The 15,161-nt window shown below is 39.9% G+C and overlaps 1 protein-coding gene across 11 annotated transcripts in view; it reads left to right on the top strand.

Annotated features, from left to right (window-relative positions):
- The window catches only part of svilc (supervillin c), a 40,559-nt gene extending 39,857 nt beyond the window's left edge, over positions 1–702 (top strand). For all 11 annotated transcript variants that reach the window (XM_037089363.1, XM_037089364.1, XM_037089360.1 and 8 more), the window contains one exon: positions 23–702. The gene's annotated coding sequence lies outside the window, so the exon portion shown is untranslated. The remainder of the gene's footprint in view (positions 1–22) is intronic.
- Positions 703–15,161: the final 14,459 nt, after the last annotated feature.

The raw sequence follows: 15,161 nt of genomic DNA, 5'->3' as shown, positions 1-15,161 counted from the left end.
CTCTTCCTTACATCTCTTCCAGGCGGCTTTGATGGTACTTCATGTCTGATGACCAGCAGTAATGTCACTTAAAAAGAAACTACAGCTACGTGAAGGGTCCTTAGGCCTCATTTCCTGTACAAAAGTTTTGTTGATTTGTACTTTTAAATGTTTACTATTGTCTTTAGATGTTAACTTACCCATATTACACAAACTTGTTTAACAGTGCTGTGCTGGGTCAAAAAACTGAAGGCAAAAGCTCAAAATCTTATGGTGCCTGTGACTCACACAACCCCTAGGTGTTATGTGCACTGCAGATCAGCTCCACAAAGTTTTGGATCAAGAAATTTAAAGTGAAAAAAAAAAAACTCATGCAGAAAAACAGTTGATTGTGTTACGTCCCTCTGTAAACAGACACACTGTGAGCAAGATTGTCAACACTTGGTCTAAAGATTGGTGACCTCATCCCTGGAACATCCTACTTTTCCTACTTCACCTTTCTTTTTTTTTTTTTTTTTAATTATTTTTATGTAAGGCAGAAAAAATATAGTGTGAAGTCAACCTGAAAGTCAACTTTTGTTCATACAGAGATGAGCCTTAGGCTGTTTTTAGCCATCCATGTGCTCCACCCCTCTACTTTGTACCTGCTGACTTCATATGAGCATGGACATTTTTTTCTAATTTCATTAAATGAATTATGGATTAAGAAATCCCTCTACTGTTTTCAACATTTTAGTGTGATGTTTTTTATGATTCCCTTTCATTTAGCATGCTTCAGCTCCTTCTGATGTTTCCTTTTTCCCTTTTATGAGATAATATATCTCACTTGGAATCTGACACAGGTGACAAATGAATACTTTCTTCTTCCATCTGTGTACAAGACATTTTTCTCTTTGCCATCTGACTGTATTTTTCCATCCACTTATCATTGCTGATGATATTGCTTCTATTTTGTATTCCACCCAACATTTCTAATTTAATGTAATTGAATAAAATCTGATTTAAGGGATTACCCCCCCCTCTCGATTTCTTATCACTGCACAGTGGAGCTGAGAAATTGCTTCCTCTTTAGATTCTGTGCCTAATCTTTAAGTAATTTCTTGCTTCTCAAAAGCTGAAGGGAGAGTGAGAAGATATGAGGGAGCCAACTATTTTATTTTTGTTGCAGGTAAATTGATAGATCCGATGCTACTGCAAAGTTATTCATATAGCAGGCTTTGGAGTGGATGGTCTTCTCACACAAATGGCTGAAATAGACTGAATTAACTTGAGCCTGCTGCCCTCCTTTTTAAAAGAGATCTTCAGACCAGAGTTTTAATAGTACAGATATATGGTGACGGTACAGCAGAGGGTAATAATAACCACCATTTTCCTGACTGAGTAGTAAAACGTTGTGAAAGGTCTGGGCTGAAAGGGAGGAAACTAAGTAGAAAACGCGAAAGCAGTTTTAATAAGAAAGTTAAGCATGCCAGTGTGCTTCTTCAGAAGTGCTTATTGATGGTTGAATAGCCTTCAAACGCCCTCCTCCCACACTTGGTTTAATTTGTCTGACCATTTCTGTAACTCACTGAAAATAAAAATTCCACCTAAAGAGCCTGAAAATGTCTCATTATGCCCACATTTAAACTGGATTGCGTCTGTATTGCAAAAAGCACCACATGACATTTCACATTTAGTAACAACATTACTCCATGTTCGATATTTATTCAAGTAAGGTAGTTACAGAGCCTTTTGACATTTTGGGATGTCATACGGGATGAGGCAAGTCACTGACTTTTATGTTTTTGTTTGTGTTTTGACCAACTCAGTCATCAGGACATAATATTAGCAGTTAACATTTCTGCAAATTCCCTCTCCATCCAAACATGGCATATCACGTTCCCATTACATGCTTATTACTTGCTGACTTTAACATCCACAAGGTGGAGGGGAAGGTGGTGGCGTTATTACAAGCCAGAAGGCTGCCAAGTGGGTGGTTGCAGTTCAAGTCTGTGGTGGCATTTCCAGCCATTTTTGTTGCGACCAAAACAAGCATTTAAAGCAAAACAATGATGTTTACCCAAACCTTAACCAAGCATTCTTCGTGCCTAAAGTTAAGAAGAGCATGAACACAGCCTGACAAGAGGGAATAGAAAGTTGAACCTAGTTGGCAGTTTGAGTTTATCAGTGGTTTTGCTGAAACATACTTATTCTTGTCATTGGGTTGGTTTTGGACCATAGTTCTTTCTTTGCCAAATTCCAAAGTAAGAAAAGTTTCTGTGGTTCTGTCCTTTGACATTAACCTCAAACTGCGGTTAATTTCCACCTCAGGAGTAATTCTGTCTGTTTGTAAATGTCTGTATGTTGCTAAAACTACAATCTGCCATCTGCCTGCTGATAATGTGTCGATGTGTGTCCTGGTGGCTCAGTTGGCATCGTGTGCCCAAACTGGCCCTGAGCCTTTGTCGCATGGCAACTCCTCCCTCCCCTGTCCATTGTATTGTTCTACCATCAATGGCTGCATAAATCCAAATGTGTGTGTTCCCTTGTGGCTTTCTTGGAAAACTGGCATTAGATTGTTGTGTAATGGGTCTGGTGGAGAGTTGCATTTAGTTGTGTTTCTGATGTAGAATAATGCACACAATGACCTCAGTGTTGTAAAATGAATTGATGGTCCATGACTACTGTATTGATGCTCTGATTGACTGACCATCAGATGTCCTAATCATCCATGTAGGTCCTGTGAAGAGGACAGGCTGCCATCATCAACACTCCGTAATCTCTTTACTCAGATTATATTAATGGACAGACCTGCCTCAATATTTTATTGCTCCGCTCGTGGTCGACGGCCTTGGGTTTAACCAAAGCCAACGGGAAGCTTGACAAGACGCCCGGGTGGAAGCGATGTCTGTACCAAAACCTCGCTCTGCAGCGCTGATGAAATCCACTCTGTGGTCTATTGATCTGGCCTGCAGTTTGATTGATGCCGTCTTTAAAAATTCATTAGTTTGAGGCATGGGGGAGCTGCAGGGCGGCAGGCGCTCCTGTTGGGCACATTTGTCTATGTTTACAGAACCAGGAGCATTCAGTCAGCAGCAAGAAAAGAGGCCTGACGGGGGCCACCCAGGTCCCAATGAGTCACAATGTCACTCTGCACCAGACATGCACACAAACACTAGTATACACAGTTGACCAAGGTGAGAGAAAAAAAAATATTCTGCACGTTTTTACATATCTATGTGTAGCTATTATTGATTGCTTGGTGTGAAGCACCTTGTCCTTTTCCATGGGCTTATTGCAGGTTAGCTGGCCCAGTGCATGGTGTAACAAGACCCCTCGTTCTGCACGAATCCTTCATCTTAACAGATGTAACATACATACACTTCATTTAGAGGCTGTGGTTGTTCAATTATCTCCCTCAGTCCTGGGTCATAAATCAGCTGTAGGGGGATTTTTCTATTATTAATGTATTGTGGACCAAATGTCACTGTTTATATTTACCATTTTTCATATATTTTATATACATTAACTTCATTGTAAACCTTTATAATTAGCTGTGGAAAGCGACTGGAGTGGAAGCTCTTCTTCTTCTTTCTTCATCTTTTCGAACATGTTTATAAGGCACAAAGAAACAACATTTGGAGACTGTGGTGTGCACTGCCAGGGCATTATTATGCCTTTCTTTGTCCTCATGTTTCCTTGTCTCTCTGCCTTTCCTTTCACAAATTAGACAATGAATTTGTATTCCCTTTAAAAACAAATGGGGATGGGCGAATCAAGGTCTGCTTTATCGTTAGAACTGAAAGAAACCACAGACTTTGAGAATAAAATAGCTATTTATGTCGGCGCTATGATAAGCAATATTTGGCAACAATGATTCCCAATTAATTTCTTGGTTTTTTGTTTTCTGAAAATGATCTGTGATGGATTTCCATTGTTTATGTTAATTAACTTATTATTATTTTATTCAAGTTTAATTTTAGATCTTCTCTATTCAGCTACTTTTCTGTGCTTTTTTGCAGCCAACTTTACAAACGTAGTGGATGCTCAGCATCATTGCTTAAAAACCAACAATGCTTGGTTCGCTGTCCTCGACTACAGTTTCAACAGGGCTGCTTAAAATATTCTCCTGTGCAAGGCTGTGTTTGTGCTGTAACTGAACCCTTTATACTTGCATATCACCAGTGGTAATAGTACAATGATTTGAGAATACTATTTTATTACAAAATTATGTTTGACTTTGAAAAAGTTTGTTTTTCTTTCAACCTTGTTTTATACATAAATGCCCAATAAGAGCAGTTAGTACACAGACAATAAAAAACAAACCAAAATCCATACTAATACATCATACATAAATAAAACATGTACAAAATAAAATAAATAAAAAACACCACAAACAGTCAGTGAGAACGCATACACTCACACTGCTCCAAGCTAGCGTGAGTGCAGGTCCGTTGCAGTGAGGTATGAATGTGAATTGACAATATGTCAGGAGTGTTCTCCTACTCTGGGAGAAGTGTCATGCTTAATGGCCCTGAATAGAAAGAGACAATGAATTTAAACAAGCACAGACCGTATTGAGCAGATGTAGGGAAAAGTTAGTAAGCTCTGGACCTATAATTTATGTTTGCTTCAGTTTGGAACAGCATGAATTATACAAATAATTGTTGTTATCTGCATGAGTTGCTAATCTATGCCACAAAAAAAAACAATCAAATGAAAAAGGTAAGTCAATCAAAGCTGACATTTCGACTTTCTATGACAAAACTGTGATACACTAAATCAGAACCAGAATGGCACTAAGTAGAGTGTAAACCTCCCCCGAGCCCGAACAGTCCCCTTCAATTTAGTCAAGCCTAATCTAATATCCAACCCTTACTGTCTTATTCAAAATCTTAAACCATCTACACCTCGTTAATCATTTTAAGATGACCAGATTTAGGATTCACATATTGTACTCATTCAATTGTACTCATAAGCGCAGCATTCTTTTAATCAACATCCATGCATTATTCACCAAGAAATAAAGGAACCGTTGAAAAAAATCTGCTAAAGCAAAGCTGAAAAAAAATGTTTTCTGGGCCAGGACCAATCTCCATCCCAGTTTCGTTCTAAAGTTTTTGTGTAATCCTGCTGACAAACCAACTAACCAACAAACAAATGTTTGACCAGATGTTGGATTTTATGAACTTACTGGAAAGGACGAACTGGACCAGACCCACACTTCCCACTACTACTAATCACTATAGCCATTTTCAATCTAAAGTCTGCAGCCAAAAGCCCAGCTAATAAGCCCAGATGTGATGAGGCGTTGTCCACATTGCCTTCCAACTCAGAGAGTTGTTTACAGCAGAGTCAATAGATGCCTTGAAGATTCAGTTCTCTCATTTTTTTTTTTCCTGACAGAAATGAGCTTCCACTTCTTTCTCTTTAGTCACCTTTTCTACTCATGTTCTTATTCTTCCCTTTTAATTCACTTTTCTGTACTTCCCTCCCTTTTGATTGTGAATTGTCATCTTAGAAAGGTCAGATATACTGCATATTGTAAACATTAATCTCTGATCCTGTATGTCCCAAACGTCTCTAATGTGATCACTGTGAGCATGTGGTATATCAATCACCTGCGTCTTTCCTGACTGCTCAGCTCATAAATACGACCAGCTTCTACTGGGGATTTACCCGAATCAATGTATCGCCTCGAGTGTGTGGGGGGTGACAGCAGTGGTGAAAAGGCAAATGAAGAGTTAATTGCATAAAGAACCTTGCATGCTGTGGAAAATACCCTGACTTGATAAGCAGGGTCATTAAGACATGCCAATTAGAACTTGTGGTTAATTATAGCTGTGTTCTTCAATTAGTGCTGATTGGAGGCAGGTCCAGTCAGTACTTAATGGTGATCAATGGGTCAGCAGTATACAAAGCTCTTGTATTGATGACAAGTGAGATGAGAAGGGTGAATGAGTTTAAATGGCTGTGAGGAAGAATAAAATTAATTCCAGCAGAGAGAATTAAGGATTGAGAAGGGAAATGGGAAGGAAAGGCTTTCGTCAGCCTAATCATCCTGCTGCTGTAATTGTGCTTGTAGTGAGCATCACATTGAAACCCTACACCCACTCAGCTGCAGCTACAGACAAATGCCCACAACGCTCTCACTTCCACATGAAAGCAGAGACTGAACAGAAGGCGATCCCCGCAGTCTGCGCCTGCAGCTCCCCCGCAGTGGATTCTGGGTCAGGTTGTATTCACCAGCAGAGCAGAGGGAAAGCCTCGGCTGCCAGGATATCAAACGTTGCAGTGCTGCCGGCTTTTTGAAGCAGGGAAATGAGAATTTGCCTCTGCCTGAGCTTGCATCACCCATGCTCCTCGCCCACTCCGACGATGGAGTGGGGGAAAAGTTCAGACACACCGGTCCACTCATACTTTGTCAGCGCAGACCAGAGCCCACGCTTTGTTCTGAATTTATGTGTGGTTATACGAGTGATAGAGTTACGCCACGGAGTATGTGCCGTTTATTTCTTTGTATGTTGCTCTGCTGACATACTATAGTACAGCACGTGTGCTTGTTTAAGTGAGGAATACGCCTGCACATGTGCACAGGATGTGTGAGAAGCTGCTGTAGTCTTACATGGTCACTGTACTGTTTTCATCCGCATGACTCAGTTGAACAGAATGGCACCTCTGGCTTCAACTTGTTACACAAGAGGCTTGTGTGAGAACATAGGATGGTAATGACTTCTCTCTTCTGTAAATAGAAACATGCATATCATGCACTCAAAGGTAACACGGGTGTCCTCAGGGAGAATGAATCTGTATGGTGTACATGTATTAACACTGATCAGTTGTTTGCAAAGGCCCAGGATCTGTGGCGTTGTCATCTTGCACTGGTCTTGGGTGGAATAATGAGATGTGAGAACGACGGCAGTCTTGACTTTAACCTACCTTTATGCTACTGTGTTCATTTTCCTGTTGTAGTGAATAAATATTCATACATACATTTGCAGGCTTTAGAATTTTTTTCATAGTCATAGCTGCCTGCTGTTATATCTCCTTCAAGCCCTTTGGTAATACTGATAGTGTGCAATACTACTCAGTTCTTTACTTATATGATTTTCAATCACCTTTCTGTTTGTTGGTAGTATGCGCTAATGAACGTTATTAAACTTGTTACAACATGGTCAGCTTCCTGCCTAATATGTGTTCATTTTTAATTTCATGCACAGGCTATGAAACTGAAAACCTTCTCTGAGGCTGTGAAATTAAAAAGAATAATGAAAAGTGTTGAGTGTTTTATGTAGTTACAATTTACCCAAACATTTATGTGTTCCACAGCGGTGGAGCAATGCTGTCCCAGCATCCTTGTCTTATCCTCAACACTCTCCATTGCTGTTTATAGATGAATGGAACTTGGACTGTGCTGTACTGCAAAAATATGACTTTACAAGTAAAAGTTCCGCATTCAAAAATGTATTAAACGACAAGTACGTATATTTCAAGTATCAAAAGTAAGCAGTCTCTTCTCTAAATTGTACGTTTGATACTTTATTGGAATAATTTTATTCATTCACTGATTATGTTAGTATAAAGTGTTATCTTTTAATTGTCAGTGCATTTTAAGTGTTTGTTCCTCCTATAAATCTGTTGTGGTGGTTAAATGTGCATGAAGCATTCATCTGAGTGACCTCTCTGGAGCTGAACCTTCATTATTTCTTTGGTTGTATATAACCAGTGACGCAAAAGCATTTCCATCTTTGATCTCTGTTCTCTCACCTTGGGGCTTTGTGTTCTTTATAAGAGACATTATCTGCTAAAGTAGTTCAGTGACGCACGTAAAAAAAGTAGGCAATGTTTCATTTGGCTGGAGCTTTTTTGCTTATTGATTCCCAGAGAAACTAATGAAGGCTGGAACACAAGCTCTGAGCACCACAGGAGTCTGAAATGTTTATTTTAAGGAGTAGATTTAAATGACTTAAATCATTCTGTGTAGCTCTGTCCACAGTCTTTCTGTCTTTTGTATTTTCTTTTCTTTCCAGAACTTACCAAATTGACCAAACTCCTGAGAGGCTGGACTGTTGAGAACACAGACAATAAAATTAATGCTGTTTCCCCCTCAGATCCTCAAGCAACTCACACTAGCTCTTCATTATTCAATACGTCGAGTTATAGCAGGTGTTAACAATATCTTAAGGGAGTAGAAACCTTTTGGTAATAATTATTTTTAATTGCATTGCAGCAGTTGTTTGTGGTAATTACGCAGTGATGTAGATGCTATTCGGATCTTTTACTTAAATAACAGAATCTACGTGGTTACTTTTATACAGTCACTTTTATTTCTTCAACACAAAAAGGTTTAGAATGCCAATTATTTCTGACTGTCATGTTTAGTTGTCATGTTTCATTGCTGGTGAAAGTGCAACGTTTCCTGTAACATTCCCTCTAACGTGGTTTAAGATGCACCTTCAAGCAAGTAGCTCAGTTGTGGTGGAAATGGAAATCCCTGCAATGCTGGGGAGCCGCAGAGTCAAATTTAGTACAGCCAGACTAGCAAATGTATATGAAAAATGGCCCTAGTGTCCCTCTGACTGGAAATTATAAGGGTCAGAGCAAACAGAGGTGGGATAATGGGGCCAACAAAAGCATGGCAGCTGAAAAATTGAAGAATACATATTGATTGTTTTAACATTTGAGAATTCACAAACGTCAGATTTCAACCAAGACAAGAATTTAATTTATTTACCATAGTGGCAACTTAATGACGCCCTGGTTACAAAAAGGATATGAAAGAAAATACAAAGTTGAGAGTCTCCATCTATCTGTACATATTTCTGGGTGTAGTTGTGTAGATGGTTTTAGTTTTTGAATTGACATGGTTCGAGGTTTGTTGTGGTTGTGCATATCAAGCCCCAGCAGTGCAGCTCAGACAGAGGGGCTGTGGTGGAAGGCAGGACAGGGATGGGTGGGCTGCTGCAGAGACGCGGCCTGATAAATCACATCTGTTCTGGAGACGTGAGCCTGGTGCCTGTACTGAAGCGTGACCGAGAGGTGAGGGGAAAAAGAGTTGATAAAGGAGAAGAGAAGAGGGGCGGAAAATTGAGACTTAGACTCGTAGCTCTTCCTCTTCTTCCTTTTCTCTCTATGTCTCTTTGTGTTCTGTTGCCTCTTTACAGACAAAAAGCTATTGCAGCGTCCTTTAAGGTGTACCCATGAGTAAAGCCATCTCTTTTACACAGCGGTGAACAGATGGAGAATCACAGAGGGTTACATAACTGCTGCTCTAATATTGACAATCACCAAAAAGTGCAGAAGTAAGTAACTCTGTGATACTGAGAGGGTGTTTTTCACCCCTTTCGACATGTAATCAGCGGCCTTAAATATAGAGATAGTGTGAACTTTATGTGATTTACAATGTATTCTTTATACAGCTCACCAAGTCATTCACAGCAGAGATTGGTTCAATTTAACACCTATTCAGTGATGCTTAATGCCATCTCTGAAGATGCCACTAGGGGTTCAGGTGAGGTTTCTTGGGATGTCATCTATCTCCCTTCCCTTTGTTTCTTCTCTGGATGTGGCACTGGCTGGCGTTAAAGCCATGGCTTAATTACCATTCTACAGGGCTCCCTGGGCTAGAACGCCTCAATTACCAGAATTACCCGCCTGTGGTGTCACATTAATTGTGAAGCAAACGCTTGTCACTATAAAAGATAATTTAAAAAAATAATCTTTTTGAAAGATAAAGAGAGTGGGAGGGTGGCTATGGATGCAAGAGAGGGCACTCTGCTCGAGGCTTTTGCAGACCCATGAGAGTTAAATGTGCCTGAACTCTCTAATGGCGCCGCCGTGCATCGAATTTCTAAACAGGCTGCCGACAAAGAGTATGAGCTGTTTGTTCTAACAGGTGAGCAATACTTTATTTTCCTTTCTTTTATAAATTGTGTACATGGGTACTGCAAATATGCCAGTGTTATTCAAGTGGACATCTTCAAATTGTTGACAGTTGTTCAGATGATAAATTACTCGTTTGAATAACAACACGGTAGACTCACTGTAAAATCAGCACACAGAAGGCAGCTGAACCTCAAATGAAAACCTAACAAAGAGAGAGAAAAGCATTTGTTTTTAAGGTCACAGACTTCACAACAGCAGCTAAAAATAGGTCAGAAAAAGGAAGAAACACATGTTAATTGACAACCTTGTTTTATCATTTCTGACTACTCTTTTAATCTTAAATAATTGGCAACTTCAAACTTACTTACAAAATAGAACATCATAAACTTTATTTGTTTATTGCAATTTACCACTCCCATCTACTGTACCTTCTTGGCCCATTAGGGAGCCGTGACCCTGACTGTGCGAGAGCAAATTAAGAAAATGACAGATGTTTTTCTATCACACAGTATACACTATATCGACTTATTTCACAATAATAGCAAAAATACAAATGAACGTCTAAGATTTTGTGATCAAGTATCTTTGTCCAACCCTTTTCTGGTTGAAAAGATTTTGATAAATGACTTAAACAATGATTCAGTTAACAAAACAGTCGCAGATTAATTTTCTTATGATCAGCTATTCAGTTGATTTAGCTCTGCAAGTAGCACACTCAGAAGACTCTATGCAATGCAAGCAAGTCTGAGAAACAAGGACAAAACAAGGGAAGCCAAGCAATCAAGAACAGACGAGGCAAGCATGCAGTGACGAGGCATGATGACAAATCCTGTTGCTAATCAGTTTTAAGATTTTACACACACGCACACAAATTTGTGATTCAGCTCTGTGATGCTCCTTCTGTAAAGACTGTGTTGCAAGAAAACACAATATATAGACGGCAGCAAAGATGTTCAGTATAGGGAGGAGAGCATCCTTCATGGTGACTGTGTAGTGCTGTTTTGTTTGTGCTGCGCGCTCAGCCATGATAATTAAAAGACTCCCTCCATTCGTCCCCCAGAGTGCCCACTGTTTCCTGCACAACTGAAGGAACAACTTCTCTGCATTACCAAACATCCAGAGTCAGACATGGAGGAGCTGAACAATGCAAGATGCTATTGCAGACAGCGGAATGCAATTTAATTAAAAACTGAATTATTCTTGTCATCATTAAACACCCCCGTCTGCTGTAGGGGCTCTCCTCTGGTCACTGAGTGTTTGATAATTTCACTACTGCTAGTTATTATCGTCAGAATTTGTAATCATGAATTGGAAACACACGACTGAAAAGTATGACCAGAGGGAACATCTCACCTTGCTATTATTAAACTGCTCATATCGAAGTTTGTTTATCTATTATTAGGAAACATTTTGAGCAAAGTAAGCATTTTAGGAGACTCTCCTTCCTTCTGAAATTACAGATAGCAAGCTTGTTATGTACTTACCTTGGGATGAAGTGAAAATAATGGTAATCTTGGTGGAAAGTTCTTTCCGGCTTATTTAAAAAAAAAAAAAAAAAAAATCAAGGTTTGAAAGGTTGTTCCCACTCAGATGCAGCACATATTACCCATCTGTTGCACTTGCATAGATACAGTCTCAAGCTGCATGTTTTCTATCTGCTGTTTTATAAGACAACTAATGAAACTCTATTTCAGATTGAACTTTTTTCTAATGTTTAAGTCGAACAAAAAAAAAGCTCATGTCCTGCTCCGTGACTTCTCTACATCAGTAATAATGTTTGATGTGAAAATTAGGATATCTTAGTTCTTATTTCAGAACAAGCATGTTTGTTGTAATGTTTTGTGAGGGCACACAGGGCTACATGATGTGATCCAGGATATTGTTTCCCTTGTGTATTCAGCTTGACTCTAACGGATGTCCTTGTGTATTTTCCACATCTGGGGCCTCGGCTGGGGCTGTTTTCAAATAAGAATTCATTTATTCATAGTTCCTGGAAACACAGATGATATTGGAAGAAATCTGACCATGTGCTGCAACAGGGTGGAAGCTGAGTATTATTACCATATAGGTGTCATGCTTATCGCAATGAGCTCCTCATACAATGCACCAAATTAGCTTGGTAACCACATGGTATTCAGTCAGTAAATCTGTTTCATGCTATGCAAATGTGTTCGCTGCTTGTGTATGTGTAAACCCATAGTGTCTTTGGGGAAATCAAACCTGGTGGATTTCATATTAATCCTAGCATGAATAAACATATATGAGGATGAGGATGTTTCTGAGTGAGGGAAACAGTTACTGACAGAAAGGCAGGCGAGGAAAAATGTCAAGCTGCAGCATTTCCTCTGAAGGAGAGAGCTAATCCGGACGTTTATCTCCATGCAGCTTAAACCCATCTGATGTCATTTGCATGTCAACATTTTCAGATGTCAGTGAGACCTCTGATAGTGCTGTGCACAGATTGAGTGTAGTTTACGTCTGCTGGAATGTGCGGAAAAGAGACAGGAGAGCAAGAGGTGTGCAGTGTAGAGTGTATAGTATATACAAACATGTCATTACATAGAAATGCATCGCTGTTTGGCCTGTTCCATTTATTTGCCTCTCAAAGTCTCCTGTTGGAGCCAGTGCACATTTTCTTTTTCAGAATAAACATGGCTATTTGACAAAGAAGAAACATTTGATGCAAAGAGTTGCTTTCATCACATATGATGGATTACATGCATGTCGGATTTGGTGGTTTATACATTTCTTACAGTGTGAAATGTAGTTTGACAGCTCACTCAGTTTTTACAGGGTTGGGGTTAGGGTTGTTACTCTGTAACAACATCGTAACCAATAAGTAATTATCAGAGGCAAAAAAGTTACGAATGGCAAATACAATGAAACTGGTTTCCTATAACATTGTCGAAAACTGGATGGGCAGTTTAGACAATGGACAGAAATAGATGCAGCAGAACCATATATTATTCTTCTATTTCCAAACCTAATACCTACATTACCCAGAATACACAGCTTCAAATCAGAGATCTGTGTGTGTTATGCAACCCGGCCACACTAGAAAAATGGGTCCACCAATAATTACATCAGTAGTTTGGCAGTGATGTCTAGTCACCATGGTAATTATGGTGAATGCAAAGACTCAAGTCAGGTGACATAGTATGAAAAGTGATGGAGTCACTTAATGGAGCAGGCAGAAGTGATAGGATGGATCAAACACACCTGGACTTTCACCCAGGAGACCATTGTTTGTGTCCTGTATGAAACCAAAAGTCACTGTTGACTTAATTTAGCTTACATAGCAAACTTATTTTCATTTTCCTCAGAGTAACAACAAACACAACAAACCTTCCTATTCCTTGAAGATTTCGTGCCCAGTGGCAGACAAAATTGTGTAGTGATAGCGAGGTTTATAGGGAACCACTCATAACATCAATGGTGTCATTATTCTATAGCCATTACATTGTGCCATCAACATACATATCTCACAGACAGTCTTTCCCAGTGGATGGAGCTCGTAAGCTGAGTCATTATCATGAGACAAAAACTTGTGACATCCGACACTGATGGCCTTCCTTTTTTTTTTAATGTGCCCTGTGGGCTTTTAATGTCAACAAAGATATTTTTTACACTTGCTGCTTTTCACCAACACCCATTGTGTGTATCCTTCAGGCCCAACAAACTTGTTTCTCCCTCATAAAACATTCAGAGCCAATTATACATAGAATATGAAACCCGTATTGTTTGTGTCCATATTTTGTCTTCCTCCTTTCCTTTGTCAGTGCCTTTCTCACCTCCAACAGCTGTCACACAGTGTGAAATCAATATCAGGACTGTTTATTGGTGTGCACCAATTGGTTCACATGTAGGTCTCATTTAAAGAATGTGTGAAATTCAGATTTTCTGCTAGCTGGTAGCAAAGCCAGTTCTCCCATTACAACAAGCAGTTGCTATGTGTTATTATTTCTCCAGGTCTCAGGGATGGCTGGCATGGAGAAGCAAACACACATATTGATGAATACGAAATGATTTTTTCCCGTAATTACTTATCTAGTTTATTTTCCACCATGATTCAGGTCCAAAACAAAATCAATATACACCAGCAGCCTTCCTCTATTCATATTATTGTAATTTATCTTGACAAAATACATCCACACATGCGTAATAGACAAATACATAATGTAGTTTTTATTCCCACAGTGATTTGAGCTTTTCATGGTGACTCACGCTCGTCGCATTAATGAATGAGACGCCACAGAAAAGCGTGCAGGCCTCTCAGCCGTCCTCAGGCTCATCCTCTGCTGCACATTCTGCTCCACACGATATTTCAGCCCTCCAACTTAATGCTTTTGTGGGTGGGAGCTAAGTGGTTGTGACACACACCTGAAGATACAGACTCGCAGCCATATCAGATGTCAGGACATGAGAAATTGTTTAAACACAAACTGCTGTGCCTTTTCTTTAATCTGCATCTTCTTTTAAGATCACAAGTGATGTCTTTCAGTTAGATTTTGCATCAAAAACAGCTTGTCAGTTGCTGATCTGACTGTAATGCATGGCTGAGAGGGAGCCTGTGGGAAAGCAGTTTGTTTGAGTTTTGGATGAGAGCCTGCGTGACAGGGTCGCTGTGTCTTGTGTGTTCATGTCCATAGGTGGGCAGTGTTAGAGAGGTAATAAAAGGAGATCAGGCCTACTTCCCCCCTCAGAGAGATGAGCGATCTGATTTTGTTGCAGCCTTTTCCTGGAAGATCCATCTCTCCACCGAAGCATCCAGGCGAGAGACTAGAGAGTGCAGAGACTCAGGTGCACAGCAGCCAGTGAAGCAGAGCACAGCTCTGCCTGTATGTCACTTTGACAGGAGTTTTCTGTTTCTGCTTGTGTGTTTGAGTGGATGTGTGGCTTTATGTGTGCTGTGTAGAGCCATATTGTTTGCTGCAGAACAGTGATTCTTTAAACCCTGTAAACAACAGCACTGACATAATTTACTCTCAATCGGAAATATGTTTTTTATTGCAGTGCTGTATACCGATCATACATGCTCAGTGTGGCAATGCAGAGTTCACTCAGAGCAAACTGTCCCAGTGAGGAGAATGTTTCTCAGGGGATTCCGGCTGACAGGGGGTTGCTCTTGCAAGCTGAGCCCAAAGACTCATGGGATATGGAGAGGGTTTTTTTGAAGTCTCCCAAGGGTCCATCAGATGAAGGAGTGTTGTGAACAGATCCTAAAGGAAGGGGTCAGGGATGACATAAAAGGAGGGGTTCCAGTATACATTATCTACAGAAAGAGTTTTTTTGGTTTTTTTGATTTTCAGTTTTTATAG

Source organism: Acanthopagrus latus, chromosome 23, assembly GCF_904848185.1.
Source record: "Acanthopagrus latus isolate v.2019 chromosome 23, fAcaLat1.1, whole genome shotgun sequence".
Lineage (NCBI taxonomy): Eukaryota > Metazoa > Chordata > Actinopteri > Spariformes > Sparidae > Acanthopagrus > Acanthopagrus latus.
The sequence above is the reverse complement of the archived record's forward strand: the minus strand, read 5'-3'. Positions and strand labels throughout refer to the sequence as shown.